Source organism: Populus alba, chromosome 5 (genome assembly GCF_005239225.2).
Source record: "Populus alba chromosome 5, ASM523922v2, whole genome shotgun sequence".
Taxonomy (NCBI): Eukaryota; Viridiplantae; Streptophyta; class Magnoliopsida; order Malpighiales; family Salicaceae; genus Populus; species Populus alba.
The window spans coordinates 7,801,393-7,826,738 of record NC_133288.1 but is presented as its reverse complement, the minus strand read 5'-3'; the positions used below and the strand labels follow the sequence as shown (position 1 = coordinate 7,826,738).

General features: G+C 31.0%; 1 pseudogene; it reads left to right on the top strand.

Annotated features, from left to right (window-relative positions):
• The first annotated feature begins 731 nt into the window (after positions 1-731).
• Positions 732-25,346, top strand: LOC118054085 (NAC domain-containing protein 21/22-like; annotated as a pseudogene).

The following is a 25,346-nucleotide window of genomic DNA, read 5'->3' as shown; positions in this document are numbered from 1 at the left end:
CTCTCTCTCTCTCTCTCTCTCTCTCTGAGTAAGTAGGCTCCTGAAAAGGCTGGAAACGGGGGCATCAATGAATGGAAGAACGTGCTCATCTTCTGAAGAGATTCCCTGGTCTCCAATCTCTTTACCTTTCTATCATGCGCTTCTCTTTCAATTCATACAGTAGATTTTGGGTTATTTATTTATTTATTTGAATATTCCTTTTCTCCTTTCCCTTTTTTTTATGTTGTTACTTGAAGAGGAAATACAAGAATGATGAATTATTTGGAATTGAGTGCGATGAAGTTATGTGATTAAAATTATCTTGATCAATTATTTAAAGTGAAAGTAATTTCTTTTGCAGTTCATCATATTCGATTTCATTATGTTGAACTAGTTAAACACATAAGCTCAGTCTAAGAACATTTACATTTTAATTGCTAGCAATCCTCAATGTATCGAGCTCTCTATTTATTCCTAAACTAATATATTTCTATGAACTTTTTCTCGCAGATTTTTTTACTCGAATCTAATATAATTATACAAGTAACAAACCTAACCATCACTCCAATGGTTTGGTTTTTCTTGAAGGTGATGAATATCCTTCACATTGAGTTTCTAATCTCCCTTCACAACTACGTAATCTGGTGTTTTTGCGTTGGACTTCTTCTGGGATCTGCGGCGAATGAATATTTAAGAAAAAAAACCCTAAAAACTTCAAATTAATTAACAAAGATTAAAATTAATACGCAGCCATGGAAGGGGCGAGGTCGCTCGGAAATATTCCTGAACCTCCTTATCTCCTTATCGTCAATCAAAATTTCCTCAGAATAAATCTATCCATCTCAGTGTATATTGGAGGTACAGTGTGGTGGCATGTGAGCAACTTGAGTCCCATCATGTTATCTGGATGGTAGTATGCTTTTCATGAAAATTATCTGCTGCCATTAGCAATTTTGTCAGTTCCATCCCTACATCTCTGATTTACAACCCAGTTTTCTGTTTCCAATGCCTCCTCTCTTCTTTTCCCGCCATGATCTGAGCCACAGAGGGGTCATCGACAGGTGTCATTATTACCAGTTTGAACAAGGTTAACATTGTATGCTGTAATTTCCTTTTTTTTTTTTTTTTTTTGAACATCCTTGTCTGAAATAGATCATGCCCGACGTGAGTGTCATCCACTTCTCTCTTTGCCAGTATTAGTCTTTATTTTGTAATGATATGGCTCAAGCGCAGGCTCCCTGCAAACCTCATTAAACTTGAGTCAGAAATTGAAGATCATTAAACTTAGATGATGACCAGCGACAACTAATGAATTATACCTCAGCCGACATTCATCCACTCCTCTTCCAAGAGATTTGAGATTCATGATCTGCCGTTTCAAGAGATTTAATTAAGTTTCTTTTCAAAAAAAAAAAGCTTTTCTTGTTTTGCAGGAAACGCTTTCTTAGTTTATTTCTGATAGTCGATGTTTTGTTTTTTTTATTTGGACTTTGTTTCGATTGAACGGCAAGCTAATTTTGTTTCTTTTCGTTTCTTTTATAGCACATACTAGTTTCTTTTCTCGCATGATGCCCGCATAATCATTCTCGAAAACCTCTTTTTACTTAATTTTATAACTATTAAAACTATTACTTTGAAGACTATCAATGATTTAAATTATAAATAAAAAATAATGTATTTATCCAGTTAAAATCATGTCTTTTTATTTATGTGTTTTTTTAAATGTAAATACTATCGAAAAATTGATAAAATATTTTGTTATTATTTAGATAAAATTTCATCGATTTTAGAAATCATAGACAAATATGTTGTCATTGAAAAGTTGATCATTAATATTTTTATTCTGTTAAAAATTTCATTAGTGATTTTTAATATTAATAAAATCATCGAAGAAATAGCCCTAATTAATTAGTTTTTATTGCTCATTTTTTTATTGGACAATCTGGTAGCATTTGAAAGTGATGACGGAATAAACACCAAATGGAAAGAATATCCTGTTAGCATTTACTATTTTTTTTTTGTTACATCTCACAATCAACACAAAAAGAAAATTCTTCATCTTTTTCATAGATTAACATCTCACAATCAGAACAAGAGAAAATCAACACAAAAGAATAATATGTATACATGTAAAACTTGCAATAAAGCTAATAGTTGGGTGGATGCCATGTTCTGTACAAAATTTTAAATTGTTTGATGGTAAACAATCTCTTCTCTCCCAATCCCACATATTAGCAAGTCCCAACTCCCAACCAATCTTGGAAACTGTATATAAACAAAAGCACTGAGAATTTATACTTCTAGAACTTTTTTTTCTGTTCAATATTATGTACAAAAGAATGATATACAGAACTTGGGAACTCAATCTAGATAAAAAAAAATAATAATAATAATGTTTCTGTTCACCTGTTCTTGTTGACGTACTTGTAAGAAAACAACAATTCAAAAGAAGGGAAACAAATCCTACTACAATATCAAGATTTCAAGAAGATGATCATCAACATGCATGCTGCTTGAAAACTATTAGTTGTAGCAATCAAAACAATCATAATTTTAATAATTAGTCATTGATGAACAATTGGTACCAATCCATATCATGACAAGTTACCACATTGCTTGCTTGTGCAGTATCCATATGAAAAGTCTCCACGGTGCACCAATTCCGCTCCTGAATTTCAGCTATAATTGAAATTTCACATCAAGCTACCTGGAAGCATGGATATCATTCAGAAATCAAAGGGGAAGTGTGATAATAATATCGACACGATCATGTCTGCTATAGCATAAATAAATTACCAAGTCATTGAGCACACAAATCCTAGAACAAGAAACATCTTCATTTATGCATTAAGAGCTCCCAGAGAAAGATTATACCACCATCACCAACAATCCACAAGCCTGAAGTTTGGATGATAAACATGTAGTTTGCTGATCAGCAAAGCTTACACAAATCACCAAAAAATATTAAAAAAAAACCCATAAAAAAGAAATAAAAAAATGAAATATTAAGACCTTTTGTATTCAAGAGTTTTTTCTTCTAATTTTTTTGTAATGAAACTAATAGCAATATGTAATAATTAAAATTAATTAAATTTAGGAGAAATAATGTATTCCTTTCTATAAAACTCTCTTTATGTTATTCACACTTTTTAAAATAACAATTTGATCAACAATTTGTTTTTTTTTTAGGAGGGGAGATAATTTTTCCTCATAATTTTCATCAATAAAAAAGCGATGAAATGTTTTTGTTGTTTTTTTTTTATTTTTTTTTTTATCATATTAAAAGGATAAAATAACAATCATTGAACTATTTTCTTCAAGACAAACACATTAATACCCAAGTTGATTATTATTTTAGGCAATCATTGAACCTAAAGACTAAAACTTGATAAAAATAAAATTAGGACTAAAATGTAAAAACATAAAATTCAGGAGACAAAATTGAAAAAAATAAAAACTTCAAGTATCAAAGAGAATTTTTAGGCATTGTTATCTTACATTACAGTCCATTGTGTCTCTGGGTGCAGAACTTAATAAAAATAGGTTGAGAATCACTACCACGTGTTTTTATATATATAAAAAATTGCGTTTATAATTAAGAAATGAAATTTAAACTTAAGAAAATATATTCTTATCTATAATCTAAAAATATTAATATACTTTTATTCCGATTATAATTTAATAAAAATAGGTTTTGAGAATCTGCAACTCTGGCATAAAGCCAGGCGGTTCTAACAATAACTAGAAAAGTGATTTTTTTTGTTTTTTTGTTTTTTTATTAACTTGTTTGACCGTGTTCATGCACGATGATGCCTCCTGATGTGATAATTTGAGCAACAAACATGGCTGATGCATTATTTATACTACTTTATGAGCTAGCTGGGCCCTAGCTCCAAGCTTACTTGCTAAAAATCAAAGCATCCATGCTACATGATTGAGACTTTTACGTGGAGTCTTGCCAAACCCTATTACAGAGCTTCGCTATAAAATATAAATCACTTTATAATCCCTTCACGTGCCTGATGAACAGTGGCATTTGTGACCTGTAGCCTGGAAGGAAAGCCTACAAATTTAGGCTCAGGCCGGAGATTAAAAGCTAGTCGGGGGAGGCTAAGACCTAGAGGACAAGGGGGCTAAGTCTTCAAGTTTTTTAAATAGTTGCAGAAGATAATCCAATTCGTACCTCTCGTTACGTTTTTGGAATCCGGGAAAACCCCAAGACAACACAGTTCATAGCCATGTTCCTTCAATTTTCTTGCTCACTTGGATCTTCCACAGTACCTTTTGTATTCAAGAGTTTTATCGCCTCATGACCTTTCAATTCTCCTCCTCATGGCAGATGGATGCTCTATCTAACAATATATTACACGGCTGGGATCATCATTTATCCATACGTTTGCGTCATGAACCAGCGATGATCTTAACTGGTTTTTTCTATGTTCTTACAAGATTTGAACCAGATGTAATTTTCACCTTTAAGAAGTTAGTGGATTGAGAATTTGAAAACTAGTTATATCTAAATCGTTGGCGATTCACATGAGGAACAACACGAACCGAATAATCATCCAATCACTCCCATCGTTTGAAAACAAAGGCCCAGAATAGTCTCGCCAAGTTCTGCTGTTGCGCTACCGATTTGATTTGATTATTAAGAATATTTGTCTTTTAGAGATAAAAAATGATAATGTCACTAAACACAATTACTCTGATTATTGCACGACAGGGTGACAGGGGTGGATAGAGACGGTGTAGTGTGTAGAGAAATGTCACTATATATTTATGTTTTGGAATTTTGTGGTTTTTTCTTCTCAGTTCACAGTCTCACCCTAACTCTCTGTTGAGTGGGGAAATCTGCAGTGCTTGTTTTGACCTTATTTAAGGAAATGAGTGAGGGTTTCGATCATACCTTTTATTTTTATTATTTTTTTAAGGCCAAATCTTGACAGTTTTGCAAATTGAAAAACAAAGTAGATGGTGTGCATTGTAAGCAGAGATTCTATGGATTTAGATGGTGTCTTGGCCGTTTTGTTCTTCATTTCACTTAATAATTGCAGCAAGGGTAAAGTCATCTTTGTCAGAGAATCCAAATATCATTTATTAATTGATGGACACAATTTAATCATTTAATTTTTTTAAAAAAAGTATAGTGAAAATACTTTGTTGCCCTTCAAAGCTAAAAAAAATTGGTCTTTTATAAGGGGGCTTTTGTGTCCTTTCCTATTTATTTGTACATAATATTAGTACCCTTCAAGGAAAGAATTGACCCTGCAATGAGGGTTTTTTTTTTATCTTTATACATTTTTCTATAATAAAATGACATATTTAACCTTTGATTTAAAAATATCTAAGACCGGCTTGAAATGACATTTTCATCTTTACAATATAATTTTTCTATCATATTCATACGTATTTAGGACTCGTTTAGTTATTTGCATTATTAAAATTTTAATAAATCAATTAAAAGGTCTAATGATTGTTATATATGTGTTAGCACATTAACATCCCATGCACCAGAAAAGTATTCTAATAATGATAAATTGCCAATCGCTATCTCATTCGATATGTAATATGACAACAAAGTTGTTGGGGTGACACATGTTGTTAGGAAGGCAGTTGTTCAGTGGTTATAGGGCTTTTTTATCCTTCTTTTCTTTTCTCTTTTCTAAATCTTGGTATTAACTTCATTTGTGTTCTTAAAGTTTGTATTTGTTTTGAATTTGATACTTATTCTTTTGATTTTTTTTATTTAAATGCTTCTTGAAGGGTTTTTTTTTTTAATTTCATCTCTTATTATTTAATTCTATTTGATTTTTCTATCTAATTTGATTCTTATTTTTTTTATTGCTATTTTTGTATCCTTTGCATTTTTATTTTGTTTGTTTTCGATTTTGATCCTCATTTTTTTCATTGTATTTTTTTAATCCCTTTTCTTCATTTATTTTATCTTTTAATTTAATCTCTATTTAGTTTCTTTCAAATATTTTTGTGTGTGCAAGGTTTAGTCCTCTTTTTTTTTTTTAATTTTAATTTTTTTTTTGTAATTTTTAATGTTTGTCTTTTACAAGGTAATCTCAGTCTCATGACCTGGTCCACTAATTTCGATGATTAACCCAATTTAAGTTTGGAGCGTTGTAATTTTTTTTCATTTTCTTTTATGCAGGTTTATCAAAGGTGCTGGGTGGTCAAGTTAACACGTTTTTACCTTGTTTGTTTATTATTTTTTTTTTACTTCGGTCTTTTTTTCTAGTACTTTTTTTTTAATTTTATTTTTAGATTCTGATTTTGTATTGCATTTGGCAGGTTTGTAAAGTTAATTCAACTTGACTCAAGTATTTTTCTTCAATGTATCTTTTTTTTTTTTTTTTACTTTGTCAAGATTGATTTGTTTTTTACTTTCATCATTTGAGATTAGGTTATTGGACATTGAGATTTGTGGTTTTTTTTTTTGTTTTTTTTTCACAGAGTTATCCGGATCTTATAGCTCGGGTTACGTGTTGGTCAAATTAACTTGGATTGACTTTATCATTGTCTAGACATGTTTATTTATTTTATAAAAAAAATTGATTTGACCCACAGCGTAGCGGGGATCACCACTCTAGTGTTATAAATAAAAACATTATCAATACTAGCTAAAAGTTATGAGGTTGTTTTAACTATTCACACAAACAATGAATCATGTTAATATATATTTGTAGTTGTTTTTATAATAAATCCACATTGTAATTGAGTTAGTTGACACGTGTTGAGTGAAGATGAGGCTGTGAGTTCGAAACTAGAGGATGTAATTTTTGTTTTTAGAAGATAAACGATCATATCATCAGCTTTCTCTCTTTCTCTCTCTCTAGATTCTTTTATATTTAACTCTGGTCTTTTTATTTTTTGCTTTGTTTCTCTATTTATAAATAAGGATAAAGGTTTCGAAACTCTTATTGGTGGTATGATCATGGTTATTGGTCTCTTTAGATTAATCTCCACCTTCCATCATAGTTTGACTCTTTGGTTGATATGCTTGATTTTCCCCTTACACAAGTTTTTACAGTGTTCTAGAGGGTTGGAGCTGAATTTCTTGGTTTGAGCATGTAGTGAACATGCATGTGAGGAGAGTGGTGTGTCTTAGGCTAAGTGCGAGGAGTGAGAGAGATAAACAAGAGACCAAAACTATAAGAAAAAGAAAAACAAACAAAGATGCAAGAAAGCCACGGGGAAGAAGAAACGGTTATTTGAGCCATGCATCAAAGCAACATCTTTTGTTTGTTTGTTTTTTTTTTTTTTTTATAAAAATTAATAACTCACTATTTTATTAACCCTTCTTCTTTTTGTTTTTTTGAATTCAAAACAATGTCATTTAAGTTTGGTGTATTTTCAAGTTTGGTTCTTGTATCTTTAATTGTTTTATTTTTTTGGTAAATTTCAATACTTTTATCTATATTATTTTAATTTCAATATTGATTTCATTAAAAATAGTTCCTTAATATTGGCACCTTTTTTAATTTCTAATTTTAGCCAATTTCAGTCATTTCCCCTTAATTTCACACATGATTGTAGTAAAAATTCCCCTCAACTTCTTCGTCTTTTCCAATTAGTTCATTTCAACCCTTCTTAATATTTCTTTTCAATTTCATTCCTTGATTTTATTTTTTTCAAAATATTTTTAATACCCTCCCTTTTTGTTTCTTTTTAAATATATTTTCCACTTTTTTTTTTTTCTGATTGGAATATTTTTATGTATATATTGGAGAGGGGTAAAATATTATGTTATGACAATACTATTCTTTCTTGCTTTAATGGGTGTTTTTCAATTCTTATTGTATGAGAAATCTTTTCCATGTCAAATTAGCGTTTTCTTTTTAAATTATGTTAGGAAAATAATTTCATCTTGATGTATCATAATTAACTTTTACATAATGATTTATACACATAAGCCAATATATTTTCATAATTTTTTTTGAATAATTGAATAAATATTATTCATTGATTGAAATAGAAATATAAAGGGCAGCAGCTTGTTATATATAATACAAACGTGGCAAATAAATTCTTGATATCTTTAAAAAAGAATGCTCAGTTTTGATTGATATATGGATTGGGCCATGACTCTTTCGGCCCACTTTATTAAAAGGAAAAAAAAGAGGAAAACAATCACAAGGCCCGATGGTCACCAATAGAAAAAACAACTTAGACCCAATCATCTTCTTGGGCCTACCTTTTAGATGGGCTTGGTAGGTGCTGCTCTGGGCCCTCCATTGTTGTTAGTGATATTCTCCTTAACTCATTTTTTTTTTTTTTCTCCCTGCAAGGTAATAAATCTGTTTCTTCTCTCCCTTACAGATAACCCAATGCTTAGATAACTACTGTAATCCAACCCTTAACTTTCAGAGACAACGTCATCAAGCATTCACATTTTGTAACAAATTTCTTGGCTCATCTTTAATAAAATATATGTTTTCAAAATAAAGTAAAATATATAATTATCTAATGGGAAAACATGAGTAAGCAATGCATCATTCTGTTATCTCCTGCAATTCATTTCTGCTTGAAGGGAGCATTTAGCGCATTTTTAGGAAACCATGAAGAAATTGCTCAAATGGTATCTTTTTCTTAGTTGAGGTTAGTTATTAATATATTATTTTATGATTTGTTTTGTTTATTTTCTATTATATTAATTTAGCTTTATGATTGAGGATTAATAGGTTAACTTGAGCTAATTAGAGTTTTTTTTTATATAATTTTTATAATTAATTTTTTTGGTATTTTATCATTCAACGTTGGGTTTGTTAGGAATTAAAGTTAATAATCTTTTATTTTTATGAGGATATCTTGATCTTACGATCAAGGTTGTGGGTTTTGACATTTTAACCTCAGTTAAGTCGAGTTGTTTTTTTTTGTTCTTTCTTTCTAAGAGGTTATCTTGATATCATAATCCGGGTCATGGGTCTTTCAACATTGGGTTTGCTTTTTATTAGGTTGTTTCTATCTCATGATCTGGGTTGCAGATTTGACGGATTAACCCGATTGACTAAGTTATTTTTTTTTTAATTGACTTTTTTTCTCCAATTTCATCATTTAATATTATTTTTTATTGAAGATTAGACTTCATGATTTGTTTAGGTTTTCTTTTTAAGATGTTATCACAACCTCATGACCTAATAATAATGCTTAATGAGTTAGTCCAGGTTAACTTGGCTCATTTTATGTCACATTTTTTAATTAGAATTTTTATAAATTTCATTGTTCAACATGAAGTCCAATAAAGGTGATTGAAAATTGAGTTTTAAAATTTATTTTGATTTGTTTTATATGGGGTTATCTTAGTCTCATAACTAAAATTGAGGATTTGACATGTTAACATGAGTTAAATCAGGTTATTATTATTATTATTATTATTATTATTATTATTATTATTATTATTATGAGGTTATCTCAATCTAATGACTCAAGTTATGAGTTTAACAAATTGACTCAGGTTGTTTGTTTGTTTTTTTTCCTCTTTCTATAGGGTTTTCCAATCTTAAGACTAACGCCGTGGATTTGATATGTTAACTTTTGGGTTAAATTATGTCATTTTTTTATGAGATTATTTCAGTCTAATGACCTTGGTCATGGCTTAGCGGATTGACTCATGTTATTTTTTTTTTAATTTTATCATTAAATATTAGGCTGATTAAATATTGTAATTCATAATTTGTCTTGATTTGCTTTTTCAAATGGTTATTTCAGTTTTATAACTCGGGTCACGGTTTTGAAAGGTTAACTTGTGTCACCTTTTTAGGTTATTTTTTAATTTTTCCCCTTAATTTTATCATTTCAACATGAAGTTGATTGTGAATTATGATTCATAATGTATTTTGATTTGTTTTCTATGAGGATATCATAGTCTTATAATCTAAGTCACAGATTTGACTTGTTAACCTGGATTGACCCAAATTCATTCAATATATTATTATCTTAATATTAAAAAAATATCATCTTAAAGTTTTTTTCGCCAAACTATGTTTTTATGAGTTATTTTTTAACTAATAAAGTCAATTAAGTTACATTGGGTCAATTTTTACACAATTATAAATTTATTTTTACTAAAAAAAAACAACCATTACTAATATTTAAATTTTTTTCATATTGAAGAAAAATTTAAACCAACAATCCTCAGTATAGCACTGGTCTATGATCTAAGTGAGATAGCTAAATTAGACGCATAAGGCCACTTGAAATTGTTCATCACGAATTCGCGACAAAGTAACGTGCCTCAATGCACAGAAGAAGCTAGACTGTATAAATGATGACAATTATTTGGCCATTAATGGATAATATTGGAGAAATAAATTGAGAAGGAAACTGAGACATCAAAGGAAGCGTACGGCGGGCGTTTATGACAGACAAGACGGCAACAATTATCATAAGTTGACAACAGATGAGAGAGATGGAGAGGTTTCTTGGGCTTGGCTGTTTTCAATGCAAACCTCCTCCTCTTTCTTCTTCTTCTTCTTCTTGTTTTTTTTCCACCTTTCCAGTGCAAGACAATTACTTGAAAAATAAATATCCTATGAGTTGTCCCTTTTCTACTCACTGCCCTCTAGGCTGTTTCCAACTGGATATTTCTCGTGAATTACAATTTACTCCTTGATGGAAATGGTATTTTACTGTAGTCTCTATTTTTTTTTAATGTATAGATGAAAAATTTATAATTTTTTGTTTTTTTTTTTTTAACAAAACAGGATTTTCTTATAATGTTTTTGTTTATATTTGATATTTGATTTATTTATTATTATTTATATTTTTAATTTTTTATAATATTTTTTCAGTTTTTTTAAATATTATATTTTAATACAATTTCAATAGTCTTTTTATTTCATTCTTGTTGTTCTTATCTTAATTTTTTTATAATTTTTTTTTATTTTCCTTTCTCTACACTTTTTTTTTTTGAAAAATTAATATAAAGACTAAGAAGATGGTATTTTAAAAAAAACATTTAAAAACCTTATATATTTATATTTTTGCTAAAGAATTTTCTTGAGATAAAATACTAAAATAACTTGATAAAAATTTTCAACTCAATCAAGAAATTAATAATGATAAAAACTGCAATGATTTTAGTGTGTTTAAGAATATAGTTGTGATTGCTTTTTAAAATGTTTTTTTATTTTAAAATATATTAAAATAATATTTTTTATTTTTTAATCAACATATTAAAATAATTTAAAAATATTAAAAGTATATTAATTTTATAAATTTTTTTTTTTTTAAAATACTTTTAAAACGTATTGCCAATCAGGCTTGAAAAGTCCTACTGCCCATCATGCACCTGTTTGTGTACGAAGTTAATTATTTATGTGATGAGGACTTTTCTACTTGCTGCGATTATTTCTAGTTCTTATGAGATGTGGAATATGGAGCAATTATAGGTCTCCCCCTTCAGTGGGACCATAATTGGGATTAACCTTTAGGGAAAAGTTAAAATCTTTTGTTTTTTAGCTGAAGCATTGAGGTTGATTTCCATGATATTGATGTTTGTTCTTTGTACAATTATGCGCCTATAAGTTTTATACATTTCCCACATCATAAAATAAAATAAAAATGATGCATGTTCATGGAGAGAAAGTGATCATATTTATAATGCTAACAATATATTCATAACAGTGCCCATCGTTAATTAGATGCCATTGATGGCAGGTGATGTCATTTAATAGAAATCACTCTGGGCAATTTTTTTTTTTTTTTGTGGGTTAAATATTTTTTTTAAATAAAAAATAAAAGTATGCTGAATTTTTTGAAAATTGTTATTAATTAATTTTGAAATCTCGTAATTGAGAAAGTGACATATTTAATTGATCTCAGTCCCCAAATAAATTGTGTCATAGACTCTATTTAGTTTAATAATTTAGTTTTTATAAAATATTTCTTTTAATTATATGATAAAAATATATGGTCACAAAATGAAGTATTAATCTAAAAATAAAAATGTATTTAAGATAGTGATAACCCTAGAGAAAACAAAAATTAAAACAAAAAATCAAGTAGATTATTTCCTAACCAATCCGATATTAAATGATAAAATCAAGATAAAAAATATTAAAAACAATTAAAAAATATATGATCACAGAATAAAACATCAATAAAATACTGAGATGTTAAAAATAATAATAAATGAATATTAAAATATTTAACATCGCAACATGTGTAGTTTACCTTGTTGTGTTTTAATGAATCTCTTTATCAAAATAAATTTGTAATGGAATAACACATAAAATTTATAATAGAAACCGACACATATATAGATTTATTGAATACAAATAAAAGAAAATGTAAGTCTGAACAAATGAAAAAATTTTATAAAAAAATATTTAAAAAAACAAATTTAATATATAAAAATTAAGAAAAAAATCATAGATGAATCATACTTCCTTATTTAAAAACTAAACACACCCAAATATAATTAAAAACTCACCACAAACTAATTAAAATATAAACCCAAGATTTATATTTATCTGAAAAAAATATGAACTAATGCATTATTTTATTAAAAAAAATAACGAGGTTTACTGGGCTAGGTGCTAGGTACCTGACTCAATTAAGAAAATAGCCCACACGGGCTTATATTTTTTTTTTAAGTTTAATGGGGCAGATAACATGTTATTAGCAAAAATGAATAAAAAAAAAAATTGAGAAGTTGCTTGTAATTGTTTTTTCTAAAAAATATTATTTTAATATATTTTTTTTATTAAAAAACAAAAAAAATAATTTTAAGATATTTTTAATTGAAAAACAAATATAATGTAAAGCACCAATTTATTTGACACTTGTAGTCCATTCATTGCAAAAGAACGCATCCTGCTCCGTGAGAGCTTAAAAACATGAGTCAGAAACCTTCTCTTCGAAACTTCTGTTTGTGATGTGCTCTGAAAGACCTTTGGATTCTATTTTCACTGGTCCTGTTCATCCCTTGTACGTCCACGTATGCCCAATTATGGGACCCAATCCATCGTTTTATAAATGAATAAGTACAACGTCTTATAAGCATCACCAATCCCTTGGAAATCGTGAAAAGATTATTTGTCTACCTAAGAAAATATGCACACATAAAACCTATAAACAGGTTCTTGACGACAAGCAGTGGCTATGACCGATGATGGCTTCTGCTACAGTACTTGTTGCTCGATTGTTTATATGGAGATCATATATTGATCTTAGGGGTGTGCAGATTCGGTTCGGTTCGGTTTTTATCAAAAAAAGTAACCAAATTAAATTTTTTTTTTTAAAAAAACTGAAACCGAACCGAAACCGGTTCGAACCGACCGGTTTCGGTTCGGTTCAGTTCGGTTTGGTTTTTTAAGGGAAAAAACCGGTTCAAACTGGGTTGGCTCGATTTTTCCGGTTTTGGCTCGTTTTTTTCCGGTTTTGGCTCGGTTTTCTTAGTTTGGCTCGGTTTTTTTCGGTTATTTTTTCGGTTCGGTTCGGTTTTATAAGCCTATAACCGATACCGAACCGAACCGGTCGGTTTTTCAAAATTTTAATCGGTTTAATCGGTTTTTTTTTTGTTCGGTTTTTTCGGTTATTTTTTTCTTGGTTTTCTCGGTTTCTCGGTTTTTTTGCTCACCCCTAATTGATCTCATGAGTTTCTTTTCCAAACTAAGTGTATATATATACACACACCATGAAATGGTGCCCGTCGACTTACATGCAGGCTGTTGCACCTAATTTGATCAATTAGTTTTTATTGCTAATCTAATTTTTTGATTTATATTTTATTAAGTTTTCAGAAAATTTTAAAAACAGAGAAAAACAATAAAAATTCAAAAATATGCTTTTTAAAATATATTTGCATCATTTTTAGAATTTTTAGCATCGTCTTAAAAGAATTTAAGTTTTTAAAGATCATGGAAATGCGTTTGACTTTTAACATGTTATTTTTTTAAATCACCGATTTTCCTTACTCGAGACGATGTTGATAAGAAAAATAAGAAAAAATAAGAAAAAATAAAAATTTACAAAAAAAGAAGTTGAGGGACCAATTTTGAGGCCCAAGCAACATTTTACCTATAAATATTTGAGCCGTCCCCACCATCCACAGATCCTAGATCAGTCCGCCTTCTTCCTTTAGCAGTAGCCCACACATAGCAGCGCCGACGAACCTAGTTCCATTTCCAACCAAACTGGCAGACCGGACAACTCCCACCTACTCAATAGCAATGACCAAAACACCAGGCCAAAGCTAGCCTTGTTTGCGTCCGTCATGACTGGCCACTTGAAGAAGATAGAAAGAACAACAAACCAAAAGAAAGAAGACAACAAAGAACAAATCTAACAAGGAAGAAAAGAAAAGAAAAAAGAACAAAAATAAAATTGACTATTTGTGTGTTTTTTTCCCCTTGTTACAGGTGGCGATGACCCTCATCGCCGACGTATGGAGACAGAGGAGAGGAAGACGTTCCCGATTCATCAGTTGTGCCACCTTCATAGGCGGCGATGCTTGGAACAACGCGCCGCCACTGTTATAAACGGTTCTAGAAAGGCTTCACAAGCCCTATTATGGATTTTTTTTAGGGGCTATTTTGTAATTTTAAATTGTTTTGATGTAATTTTTTTGTTTAGTATTGAATTTTTATTATTTGTAGTGTGGATGTAACAAAAAAAGAAAAGAAAAGAAAAAAAAAATAGTGAAAGTATGTGTGTGTTTGTATTTTTTTTTTTTTTTATGGATGTTGTTTTTTATTCATGATAAAATTGCAAAAGGTAAAGAAGAATTTAATATTTTGATTTGCTCACGGTTAATAATTATTAATTTATATGTAAATTGTATTTTCTGATATTTGATGAAAAGATAAAATTTTTAAAACTTCTTTCACACGTTAAAGCCACGAAGCAGCTTACCTCAGGTAAGTTGTGATAGAGGTGCTAATACCTTTCCTAACCATAACCAGTCCCTTACCCGCGAATCTCTGACAAGATCAATACATCCGGGTTTCCTAGTAGCTTTTAATTAAATACTAGGTGACAACTCCCAACGAATCAAAGCAAATAACATAATGAAAAAAATCGCCAGCCTGAAGCCGCGCGGGAGAGTTGCGACAAGCTTCATTGAATTCCTGCATTCCTCACGTCATTGTTCCTTTTCCCTTGATTTCTGGGTGGAGAGTGGAGAAGAAAGTCACTAAAGAGAAGATACAGATTACTTTAAGGAACTTCTAAATGATACTTATTGCTGTGTTTATTACCTGTTGACTTTAGGTTTGATATAGAAACGTCACTGAAAGAGAAGATATAGATTAATTTGGATGTTCTTCCCTTTAGATGTCTCCGTTAACTGGCTGGAATGAAAGCGAAATTTGCTTGCATTCAATTCTTACTGTGCTTATCTTGGCCTTCCCAAGGAATTTTCATCTAATAAATCCAAGAGATTGAAAAAACTTTCTAAATGCCAATCTGACATCTTTAGATAGTATTGTTTAGAAACTACATTATTTCACATAAATTATATGAATATTGATGTAAATCTTTTAGATAGATGCTGGCGATTCATAGCTTGTAAAGTCAATTATCATCATTCCAAGTAGTATGACAAAAAATTTTGCTCAGGTTTTATCCGTCTTTGCATATATTAGCTACATTATAATTTCCCTACAACAATTCAATATATAATATATATATATAATATATATATATATGTATATATAATTGTATATAATATTCTTTGTGATATTTCATTTTGGTGTTGCTATTTTTCCGTACAAATTAAATTAAATAGATTTCAGCTTACAATTTGTTTTTAATATCTTTCTGTAGGTTCCCGAGAAGTCAAGAATTTATCTTGATATTAAATTGGTGTTTAATTTGACAAGATGGAATTCAATTTTATTGATTAAAAAATATTAAACTTTGAAGGACCGAAATTGACAAAAGAAAAAAATGGCCTATTTTTTCTTTTTAACTATACTTTTAAGGCGGCTTTTTAAACTTTGTTCTCAAAACTTTTTATTTTTTGAAGTTTGATAACTTTTTAAGTTTTTCTTTGTCCAAAACTTTATTTTATTCACATTTCAGTTTATAAATTTGAAAAATAAAAGAGTTGTCAAAAAAAGAAAAGAGAAGAAAAATGTTAATGATTGTCTATATTCCATCAATAAAAAGACTCATTCTTGATGTTAATGAACTCCATTTGACAAGGAGAGTTCTATTAAGGTGTTTTTTCACCTTTTATTTTACTATGTTCTAAAGAGTGGTTTTTTTTTAGATGTTTTAAAGATAAAATGATTTGAAAATAAATTTTTAAGTAAAAAAAAAACCTATCCTGACTTTCTAGCAACCTCTTGGTCACTAGTTCTGTACTATTAGATAAATGAGTCTCAACTAGACAAATAATATGTCATCCATATTGTCTTGTTTTAAGAAAAAAAATCTAAAGTCGGACGATGTATCATCCATTCTTAACATAAATAAAAAGGAGTTTGACCTTTATTTTTTTATAGGCTAAGTACTCGGACCCATAAAAAGTTAACTCAAGTTTTATCCGAGTAAATCTAAAAATCTATCATCTAAGTATATAAAATGAAGGGTTAAAATATCATCATCTTAAGATTTGTTTCCATAGATCATAACAGTTTTTTTTACTTGATCATTTTAGATAACTCTCACCTTGTTCCATAGATCATACAGTTTTTACTTGATATATTAGATAAGCTCTCACCTTGTTCAATTTGAAAGCCGAGCTTAGGAAAATGCTTGTCTCTAGGTTAACAAAATAATGTAAAGATTATTTTTTACACAGGTTATATTTCTTTATTGAAAAAAATCAGGAAAAAAAGTGATTATATTAGCAAATCATTTTGTTTAAATGAAATTTTAAATAATTCTCTCTTTTTTTTTTTAAAAAACAGTAAAAATAAAAAAAATAGAAAAAACTTTCCGCTGTTAATCTATATTTATATATGTTTTTGGTTTCCCACATATTAACTCTTCTAAATATTTTATGATGCCTTGAATCCTCTACATATTGATCAAGTGAGTGTATTAAATTTTAAATCCACAATAAAGATTTTTTTTTTTTATGGTAAAAAACACACAACTTGACAATAAAAATATTTTTTTTTATTACATTGAAAGAACTATTAATCAAATCAACAGCTCACCGACTGCTTTAGATTCTATTTAGGTATATGTATACACATATAAACATGGATAAACATGACAAACAGTCATGCTACTGGACGAGAGAGTGACCCTAAAATTCCTTGCAGATTCTGCATAGAAATGCGTGTTGGGGTGTGTGCTTATGACAATTAGATTTGTCGAATAGTTTGAACGAGGCAAAGAATGAAATCGTCACATCAATATCGTTGTTCGAGCCTCAAATTGTGATCCCCACTCGTGTTGGAATTAGCCACGCCTGTGGTTTGAATATTTTTTTGTCATTTTAGACACCTGGTTTGTTCTTACTTGTCTCCAGTCTTTGGTGGTTCCGTTGGTGACACAGAGCTTTTGAATTTAAGAGATAATATACCTTACTGCTCATCGGCAAAAGGACAAGAAACATTGCCATCACCGAATGCTTCATAATCATTCAAACGTGTAATGGATAAGGATTTTGCAAATAGCAGCCATTTTCTTTTTGTTCCCTCTCTTACTGTTGTCGTCGATCAATCGCAAAAAATTATTGAAAGATGCAGTTACTTGAACGAGAGTTGAACAGTGAGGTAGTTTTGTTCTTGAATGCTTTTTAAAGATGTTTTAAGATTTTAACTGTTTTTTCTACTTATCTTTAATATGCTCTTTTGTTAGGTAAAGATGTATTTTACAAAATAAAAAAATACTTAACAAAAAATACTTTTTATCACAATATTAAAACACACAAAAATGAATTGAATTTTTGCCTTATTGAATTTTGTATTATAGTTTATCACTAGCGAGGACCGGTGCAACTTAGTACAATTATAATGATAGTTATAAGAAAAACTAAAATATTTTGTGAAATCACTATTCACACATACATATTTTTTTGGCTACTCAAGTTTTTTTTGTCTCTTCAATTTTATCATTTTAAATTGGGATGAATTGAGATTAGACTTGATAGTTTGCTTTAATTGGCTTCATGTAGGGTTCTTATGTTTTTTTTTTTTTTTGCACTCAATTTTTTTTCTTTCAATTTGATCCTTAACAATGGAATTTATTTGGGATTAGACTTAACAATGTTTCTTGGTTTTTCCAAACATAGTGATCCTACGATGTCGAGAAAAAAAATTCTAACATGTGGTTGGTTGATGATCGACTTTTGCAACTAAAGATCAATTTATTGCATCTAAAATAATTAAGGTTTGAGTAACAACAATTATATAGACTAGGGCCAACAGGAGCTAATAAAGAGGTTGGAACATGCATCACATGCACTAGTGTGTGAAGAACATTACCTCAAGTGATGCATGCGACATTCTCTAATGTCTTAATGCCACCTTTTATGGCGTTGGATGCTTCTCGGCAAGCCCTTGCAGATGGTGTAGCATGTGTATATGATGATCCATTTTTTCTTCTTTTCCTCTCTTCTTTACACGAGTTTTGCACAAATTCTTTAAAAAACCAAGGTGTCTTGTTATTTTAATTTTATGTTAAATTTAAGCATCATTATTTTGATTGCTACTTATTTTGTTTTAGAATTTCTTTTTAATTGAATTGATTTTTTTCAATCTTGTCCCTTAGCATTAGGTTGATTAGGCTTCATGATTTTTTTTCTATGAGGTAATCCCGAACTCATAACTCTGGTTATGAGTTTGAAAAATTAGATCGGATTGCCTTATGTCTTTTTTAGTTTTTTTTTTTACTTGATTTTTTTTTTCAGTTTGATCCTTCAACACTAGGTTTGTTAGGGCTTGGACTTTGTAATTTTTTTGGGTGGATTACTAGGGTTGACCTAGTATTTTTTTTTCATAGCTTTTTTTTTTTTGCAACCTCGCTTTTCGAACATTTTGGTTGATTTTGAGAATTGAGCTGTTATTAATTTTTTTGAGTTACTTTCTATGATTTATCTCAGTCTCATAAATCAGGTTTCGAGTTTGACAAGTGGACTTTGGTGACTGAGTTTGTTTTTTATAAAAATTTGATTTCTCCACATTAGGTTGGGATGAAGGTTGAACTTTTTTTTTTTTTTTTTGGTCTACGAGGTTATCATCTTTTCATGATTCAAATACTGTGTTTTGATTATTTTAACCATGATTAATCCATGACAGATCCAATTTATCACCTTCTAAATATTTTAGAAAAATAAATATCATTCAATAGTGATCAAGGGTGTCATAAACATTTCCATGCATGCATTGGATTTTTTTTTTTCCAATTAGAAAACATGTTAGCAATCCCTTTATATATATATATATGTATATATATATAGTATATATATATATATATATATATTTTAATTAATATTGATCATGATCCGTTGCGTAACATAAGCCAAATGTAATTTGGAAACTATAATCTCTGGTCAATCCCTTGCTACATAACAAAGGGATAGCTCCAAGGGAGGGTTACGTCAATGTCATTTTCCAAACCTCTTATATCTACTTACCTACTCTATATATCTGCCCTGTATTGGTGTGACACTAAAGGAGGAGCCCCGTGGCTACTAGAAAAGCAACTCTGATTCTCCAACAAGAAGTCATGGAGAAGCAAGGAAAGTTAAGTTCCTTTGTGGAAGTTGCCATCTAATTATCAAGGTGATAATTAAAACTGTGAAGAAGAACTCTGCTTTTCTAATGCCATAAGAATTCTCCAATATTGCTTTGCAAACACTATCGATCGAAAGTCAAAGCACTATCATATTTGCTAGATAGTGAGAATTGAAGACAACACAACACACACACAACACACATATTAGTATATGTACATGTAGGAAGGGCTTTGCCAAGGTTTGAGAATATTTATGTTTACCCATGTTGGGGCCAAATAATGTTTTTCATTATCCACAAAAACAAATATTTTGTGAAGATCATGGGTGAATTACTTGACATCATGTACCAAGTTAGTACGCTTCACTTCACAAAAAATAAAGCTACAGTTACGTGCTTGGTTGGCTGTATTAATACTCTTTTATGTATTTCTTTTATGTGGTTATATAATATTTTGAAGATCTATGCTTACATGATATACTCTCATTTTTTCATAATATGGAGGCATAATAACCTTTAGGGTTTGGCTCATATAGTAAGTAGATTACTCCCATCATTTCCAAGCCCCATCGCTTGGGAATAAATGCTTCCCTAGCTGCTTGCCGGAGAAAAACGAAGCCTTAAAAATTTGAAATTCATCCCTCCAAGCGGATAAAGGCTTAAACCTGTTTCATCTATCCCTCCATATAGTTCATTTTTGATTGCTCCCCTCTCAAACTGAAGAGAGACTTGTCGGAAATCGCCATCACCATTTCAGGCTCTTATCCAAGAGGAGGTCACCGAACCAAAAAACGTTTTTATCTGTGGATGTGTTAATTAGTCCTGACAAGGTCCGAGCTAGGACTTCAGAAATGAGGATGCTAAAATGAAAGTTCTAGGATACATTTAAAAAATAACATAAACTAAAATGGCTATAGAAGATAATGAGTTTTTTGGTGGTGAAAGAAATAGATATTCTCTGAAAATAAGCCTTAAATTCAAGGGTATATTTAAAGAGTTTGGGAGGTTTAGAAACTAATAAGAAACTTTGTTAAAGGTTTTTCCTTTGAGTCTTTGATGTGTGCAAGATGATCCATCAATACTAAAAGTGATAAAAAAAAATAGAGTAATATGTTGTGGAGGTCTTCGAAAATGAATTTTCCGTGAATTTTATTCAGATCGGAAAGGGATTTTAGTTTTTCAGCGGTAAAGGTTGGTATACGAGAATATCAGGGGGGGAGGGAGAGGGAAAGGGAGGGAGGAATTGTAGGTTTGATGAATCATCAACGTTGTTTTTCATCTCCTTAATTTTGAGGTGGGCAAAAAGGAGAGGTATTGAATTTTTCCCATGGACAATCTCCAAATAATTACAAAGCAAGATGAACTCAAACACTCTTGCAGAATTGAGGAACATGGATTAGTACAAGAGGAGTCTGATGGTCCACGTGGAACAGGAGACCCTTGAATAAGGGAATTGTGGTGTTGTCATCAGTCATTCATAATCTTTTTGGCTGGTTTCTGATCTTAAGACTGAGCACCATCAATTCCAAATAGTTTGAAATCAAAGACCGTCCATCATTGCTGTGCTGTCATCAGCAGATTAGGCAGTGATTGGCCCATCTTATGTCATACATAAGCAAACATCCTAACCTTCCTTTTTTATGCGGAACTACAAAGTTGACTTTGCCTGGTTAATTTTGCCTTATATACACCACCACTTGGCCTTGTTGGTAGAGGGGATATTATATTATCTCTTCTTCCTCTGTTCACTTTGTTGTTGGCAGTATAAATACTGTGTTTCTGTTAATTAGCTTGCCTTGTCCGTTGAAAGGGAGAGGAAAATGAGCAACATTAAGCTTTGTGGAGGCAAAGCTGCCACCGGGGTTCAGGTTTCATCAAGAGATGAAGAACTTGTATGCGATTACTTGATGAACAAGGCTTCTCAGTGCTGTGATTCCCTTCTTATGATAGAAGTTGACCCTCAACAAGTGTGAGCCTTGGGATATCCCTGGTGAGTTTTAAATCCTCGTTATAATCATGATCCCATACTTACAATCATCACTTTCACCGTGATTTTCATGTCAATTGCACTCATTATATCATTTGTTCACAGCTCCACTCCCATTGAATCATTTGTGTTTGTATTATTTATGATTTTCTATTCGTTAAGCGCTTCCATGCACACACTAGAACAGTGCTTCTTTCTTTGTTTTGTTGTTTTGGTAACTTGTAAAGGAGGGAGGAATACTGGCGATATGATGATCTTAATCACTAGATGCTCTAGCTCTTCCCACGAGGTATTGTCTACATCTATACTGCTTTTAGGTTGGTTTGAAGGCTTATAATACACCCCATTGACTAAGCTCTTGATGTTTAAAGCAAGGGACATGGGTTTTTTTTCTCTTTCACTTTCTCGGGATAAGGATGATAGCAACGTATTTCATTTATGTATTTGATAATTCTGGTGATGCATGTTCCTATATATGCTGTTCATCACATAATGCATGCCTCTGGATATAACATATCTCCACCAGATTGAATCATTTAATTAATCTGTGCTGAAATAAAAGAATAAATGGTTTTTTCATAGCATAAAAAATATAAAAGTCGCTCTAGTTTTTGTAGTCAAACTGCATCTTACTGGTGAGGGGTTGATATTTTGGTAAGTTCTTGATAACTTGAAATAAAATATTTTGTGGTTTTCTCCACCGTATTCTATATGGAAATGCTCAACCACCTCCTTGTAATTGCCAATTAAATTAGGCTTCTACATATGCTAGGAAATAAAATATCTCCCCAGCTAAATACTTTTCAAAAGTAAAATGAAATAAAATATCTCATATATATTCAGTTTTTTTTTTTTTTTTTTGAAGATATTGACACTCTTGGCACTATCCCAAATCACCTAAAATAAAAAATCATGAAAGTGATTGAAATAGCTAAGCAAAAACCTAAAGTCATATGCCTTATTGTCCATACCTCGTGCCCACCACTCTCTTATGATCACACATAGCTCAAAGTAATTGGATTTTAACCCTCTAATTCCTACCAAATCCAACATGGCTTGTCATCACTCGCCTTCACTGCATATTAAAGTCCTCCATGTCGTTTTTCCTCCTATTTATTTACCACAATATTCAAATCGAATCTGTAGATCACACGCGTCACAGTCGTAAGCAAGAAACCTTCGTTTTTGTCACCTTGTATATTTCACCAAGGTTACCTTGAATAATTTCTCATTAATACATGGACAGTGACCTCTTAACAGCATTACTATTATTTGATTACAGTCATCTATATATTTTAGCCGCATGAGGAGTCGCTTTTGGTGCCATCATGTGCTTATCCATGCCCAGTCATATGAAATACCTTTGATATTGACCTCATTAGTGATTTCTTTTTTTAAAAATTATTTCACTATAGACTGAATATCATCAGACCGGGTCACCATAACAAATTCATGATCATAAAAGGAAAAAAAAAAAAACTCCAAACATTGTCTGCTTGCAATTGGGCTTCCATATCATATCATTGAAAACAAAACTCCAAGTCCAAGATAATCTTGCCTTCGCAAATCCCAATCAAGGCATTAAAAAGGCACAGTTTCGATGTTGAAGTGAGTTGAACCGTGTGTTTTCACGATCAAGTCATGAGATAAGAGAATGCCTTAAAATCCATGGCCTCAGGCTGTCGGACCGGACGTTTCACCGTCCAATTCGATGTTAAATCAGTGCCTTAATTTGGATGTCTTCGAAGACATTCAGTGCTGACCTAACCGGTAACCAAAGTCCTGCACTTTATGTCTGACTCTTGAATGTTGGTAAAGCCATCGAAGTCTTTGGTTTTATACCTTACTCTTTACTTTTTAATTTTTTCCCTTTTGCTTTGAGTTTACCTTAGTTCACAGATTTACAGTCTTGCTGTTCAATTCAATTAGTTAAAAGACGTGTGAATAATTTCTATAATATTTACGTGTGGGAATATGGCAGAAGCGGCACGCGTAGGAGGCAAGGAATGGTATTTCTATAGCCAAAGAGATCGCAAGTATGCAACTGGATTGAGAACTAATCGTGCAACAGCTACTGGATATTGGAAAGCCACAGGGAAGGACAGGCATGTCCTACGCAAGGGCACTCTTGTTGGCATGAGAAAGACCTTGGTGTTCTACCAGGGTAGGGCACCCAAAAGGGAAAAGAACTGACTGGGTCATGCATGAGTTTCGCCTTGAAGGACCTCTTGGTCCCCCAAAAATTTCTTCAGATAAGGTGGGTTTATCACATTCACACTATATGAATAAGTCAATGTTTTGAAAATTTACTTTTGGCCCAGCTTTGACTTTTGACGAAGCTCCATGCTCAAGGTTTTTCTACGCATTTGCATCTTTTCCTTGAGTTTTTGCACGAATCATGGTACCTCTTGGTCTTCTACTAACGTTTTTTTTTATTCCGTACGTATGTTGAATCCAGCATGATAAAATTTCATTATTGACTTCAGCATGATAAAATTTTAAAAATATTAATTTAATAATTTTTAAAAATAAAAAAATAATTTCAAAAATACTTTAAAAAACATAATCCATCACAATCAAACACCTACAACAAATCACGTCAACATTTAAATAAAAAATAATTTATTTGGAAATAGTTTAAATAATCTTGTGGACTTCTCTCGGAGCCCAAAAAAAAAAAAAAAGTCAAAATTAATTTGTTCAACTAGTCACGGCAAGCGTGCTAATATAAAATCACATTAACATTTAAATAAAAAATAATTTATTTGGAAATAGTTTAAATAATTCTTGTGGACTTCTCTCGGAGCCCAAAAAAAAGAAAGTCAAAATTAATTTGTTCAACTAGTCACGGCAAGCGTGCTAATATAAAATCACATTAGTAGCTGACCTAAGATGTGTATTTATAATCATCTTATGCAAGCCTAATTATATATTTATTATTCTTAGCTTGTAAGGCATAATATCATGACCACCATTTCTCACCTTTTTTTTTTCTTGGTGCATACAGGAAGATTGGGTTTTATGTCGAGTGTTTCATAAAAGTAACAGAGAAGTTGTGACCAAACCTAGCATGGAAAGCTGCAACGATGACACAGGTTCTTCATCTTTGCCTGCATTATTGGATTCATACATCACTTATGAGCAAACTCAACCCAATTTAGATGAGCACGAGCAAGTGCCCTGCTTCTCCATTTTTTCACAAAACCAAACCAGCCAAAATCTCCTGGCTCCGTTCACCACCCAGATGGAAGCTCCAAACACACCCGCTAAGTGTACGAGCTCATTTGGAAAAGTTCCTATGGATATTACCACTCCATTAGACTCTTTTTTCTTGTGACACATTGGTACTAAAGCTGTTTTGAATAACCTTACCAAGATGGAAAGCTATGGCAACCTTAAAGGGTCACCAAGCTTAGGAGAAGGTAGTTCAGAGAGCTACATATCTGAAGTGGGCATGTCCAGCTTATGGAATCATTATTGATTTTTAGGTCTTAAATATAGGATTTAATTAGCCAAGTTCTTCTTCTCTCCCTGTCGAAAAAGAGGTAAGAAAAAACTATGAAAGAAACTTCAACACCCTTGCAAGAGCATATCTGTTGCAAAGCAATTTCTAGTGATCAGTAATTCACTTGTCTTCCCACATTATATATGTTTTCAATTCTTGTAATGGAAGGCGTTTTACTTGCGAGATGTGATCAGTATATTTTCTCTGCAATGTTCCATTCCATTTTCTA